General features: G+C 51.0%; 1 pseudogene; it reads right to left on the bottom strand.

Annotated features, from left to right (window-relative positions):
* Positions 1–739: 739 nt before the first annotated feature.
* On the bottom strand, positions 740–2,627 carry LOC147468498 (uncharacterized; annotated as a pseudogene).
* Positions 2,628–3,569: the final 942 nt, after the last annotated feature.

The following is a 3,569-nucleotide window of genomic DNA, read 5'->3' as shown; positions in this document are numbered from 1 at the left end:
CTTGCATCTCATCAACAAGTCCTGGGAGACCTCCTCGCTGCCACGGTGCTGGAAGAGGGCTGACATAGCTCCCATCTCTAAACCAAAGGAGCCAGGTCAGTACCGTCCCATCTCTCTACTCAGCTGTCTGGGAAAGACGGCAGAGAGAATGGTACTGACCGGCTACAATGGAAGTTGGGACCTCCACATGAACACCTACAAGGGTTCACAAGGGGTAAGAGCACTGCTCACAGCATGGCCACCTTACCGAGCACTGTCAGCAACACCAGCTCTGTCATTGTCTTTCTGGACCTGGGCGAGCCCATTCGACATCCAGAAGATCCTGATCCATAAGGGAATCAAAGGCCTTTCCAGGCATTTGCCCATGGAGAATAGCACTCCACAAGGGAGGGTCCTTAGTCCAGCTCTGTTTAACACCCTCATAATAAGCATGCTCGACATTCCACTCCCAGTGGGGGTGCAAGATCATTTCATTTGCAGATGATCTTGCAATTATCTCTACTGGGAGACGAAATGAGAATCTAACTAGAAAGGCCCAGCGTTGTCTGGACCTAAGGTCTAAGGAATGCTACAGAGTCGGGCTAGAGATATCACCAGCCAAATTGAAGGCAATGGCACAGAAACACGATGTCCGCGACCAAAGACTGCGAGTCCAAGGGTTTGAGATAGAGTGGGGCCACGTCTACCTATACTTGGGGGTATGGGCTGATGAGAACCTTACCTTCCGCTCTGAAATTATTTATCTCCTAGACCGGACCATGGCAAGACTCTCTGTTATGTGCACGCTGTCCGTCCCATCGTGGATTACACCTCCATTGCCCTGATTACGGTCAAGCCTGGACTCAGGAAAAGGTCATGCAAAATGAGGCCACCAGGATTATTCTGGGTGCCCCTGGGTGGACTAAGGTTACCAACCTCCTCCTGGAGGTCAATCTTTTCCCCCTGGACACCCCGATCGACCACCCTTGAGTAATATTGTGGTGCCTTGCACCACAAGATCACTCAAGGGTTTCTTCCTGCCTTCCTTTGCCAACCTGTTGGCTAAGTCGTTCCCTTTCATACCAACATTGTTCGGGATCCAGTTGATGACAATGCGTCTACCCTGATCCAGGATTCTCAGAGCAATGGTGAGAATCGTGGTCAGAAGATAAATATTATCAAGGGTCGTGCTTTTTTGCAGGCTGTCAATGGACCCTAGAATCTGTATGTATGACAACATGTTCATCCATCTGGGCTGCATAGGCTAGGGCTCCCATAATAGCAACTGCCTCTGCCTGGAGCGAGGAGGCATTGTCAGATACCTGCATAGCTCTCGTTGTGCCCCTTGCTCAATGTAATGAAGCATCTGCATGCCTCGCAAGCCAAGCTCCATGGCCTCATCCAAGTAATTCCGAATGGTAAGTTCCGGGCTTAACTGTCGATCGATGTTTGATCCTAGCAATGTCTGATCCAATGTCACAGGTCCATTATTCAAAGAGAGGATCAGTACAGCCAGGTCAAACAGAGAGAGTACCAGAAAAACACATGCGGTTTATTACAAGGATAGACATACAAACATAACAATCACAGGAAGCATTACCAGGACAGGAAATGTTGAGGAAGACGAGGTCACATAGTGGAGAGGAGACAATAGGCCTCATCTCCCTCTCCTTCAGGGTAGCGACAGTCTGAGTCATTGCTGTCATGGCGACCTTGACTGCCTTCTCCGTCTCCTCACTGGTACTCCCCAATGCTGTTGCAACTGCTGCGACTACTGTCGTCAGCAGAAGCGTCAAGTCCTCTGTAAACAGAATTGGTCTCTCCGCTCTTGGGATATACTTTGATGTGTTCCTAGATCCCTTCCAGGTCTGTTTCCATCCTGGAACTCCCACCAGAGCCGGTGGTGGTTTTGCTTTGGGCGGTGCTTCCTTCCTCTTAGGAGGGGGGGGGCGATGCCCTTACCCCTTTGTTCTACCCCCAGACATAAGTGCCTGGAGGGGCGGGAACAAAGTTTGGTCGTTTTGCAACGTCCTCTTGCCGCTGAAGAACCTCTTTCTTCCTTACAGAACAGCTGAGGCTCCAGGTGTAGTGTTTTTTGTGGCAGTTGGCACACTTTGCAGTGGTGTCCTGCTTGCCTGCCTTGAATGATTTGAAGCACACCTCCATACTGTGTGCCTGACTACAGACACCACACTTTGGCTTTGCAGAGCAAGTAGCCTGATGGTGTCCATAGTTCTGGCATGTGAAGCAGCGGAATGGGTCAGGAACGTATGTCCTGAGGCTGTAGGAGCACCAATTGCCAAGGTCTAAGGATGGAACTGGGGCTCCCTTCAAAGTAACCAGGACTTGGCTGGTTGAGTGCTTCCCTTTGGAGAATTGGGAAACTCCCACCACCTTGGGATGAGCAGTGATGACCTCAAGATCATACATCAGAGGGAAACCAAGAAGCACCATCTTGGACTTCCTCTCTTAGGGAGTCAGAGCCAACAGGCTCACCTTCCGCCCAACCAGGAGCTTGTCTGTCTCCTGGAGTAAGGTGAGAGTGGCTTGGTCCCTCGGTACGATTATCATGCCATTGTCTCTGGCAATTCTAATCGTCAGACGGCACTGTCTCTGGTTTTCCAGAGCCCATACCATCTGGTAGGCATTGTCGAATCCTAGTTTAGGGGGAACCGACTTGGGGCTACAGACTCGCCCTCCGAGTCCGTAGCCGGCCGAGGCCGCTCGTTGCCTGTCCTCCGAACCGACGCCGTAGTTTTGGCAATGGGGCCAGCAGGGTTGGAGGGCCCTACCTGGCTTCCATTTTTATTTTGACTTCTCATCTGAACCAATGCCAGAGACTTGTCAGAGCCAGATGCATGTTCATCCATCTGGGCTGCATAGGCTAGGGCTCCCATAATAGCAACTGCCTCTGCCTGGAGCGAGGAGGCATTGTCAGATACCTGCATAGCTCTCGTTGTGCCCCTTGCTCAATGTAATGAAGCATCTGCATGCCTCGCAAGCCAAGCTCCATGGCCTCATCCAAGTAATTCCGAATGGTAAGTTCCGGGCTTAACTGTCGATCGATGTTTGATCCTAGCAATGTCTGATCCAATGTCACAGGTCCATTATTCAAAGAGAGGATCAGTACAGCCAGGTCAAACAGAGAGAGTACCAGAAAAACACATGCGGTTTATTACAAGGATAGACATACAAACATAACAATCACAGGAAGCATTACCAGGACAGGAAATGTTGAGGAAGACGAGGTCACATAGTGGAGAGGAGACAATAGGCCTCATCTCCCTCTCCTTCAGGGTAGCGACAGTCTGAGTCATTGCTGTCATGGCGACCTTGACTGCCTTCTCCGTCTCCTCACTGGTACTCCCCAATGCTGTTGCAACTGCTGCGACTACTGTCGTCAGCAGAAGCGTCAAGTCCTCTGTAAACAGAATTGGTCTCTCCGCTCTTGGGATATACTTTGATGTGTTCCTAGATCCCTTCCAGGTCTGTTTCCATCCTGGAACTCCCACCAGAGCCGGTGGTGGTTTTGCTTTGGGCGGTGCTTCCTTCCTCTTAGGAGGGGGGGGGGGGGATGCCCTTACCCCTTT

The sequence above is a fragment of the Penaeus japonicus genome, unplaced genomic scaffold, assembly GCF_977035675.1.
Source record: "Penaeus japonicus unplaced genomic scaffold, GWHDUDI00000001_assembly GWHDUDI00000028, whole genome shotgun sequence".
NCBI classification, from domain to species: domain Eukaryota; kingdom Metazoa; phylum Arthropoda; class Malacostraca; order Decapoda; family Penaeidae; genus Penaeus; species Penaeus japonicus.
This window is presented reverse-complemented; position numbering and strand designations above follow the sequence as displayed.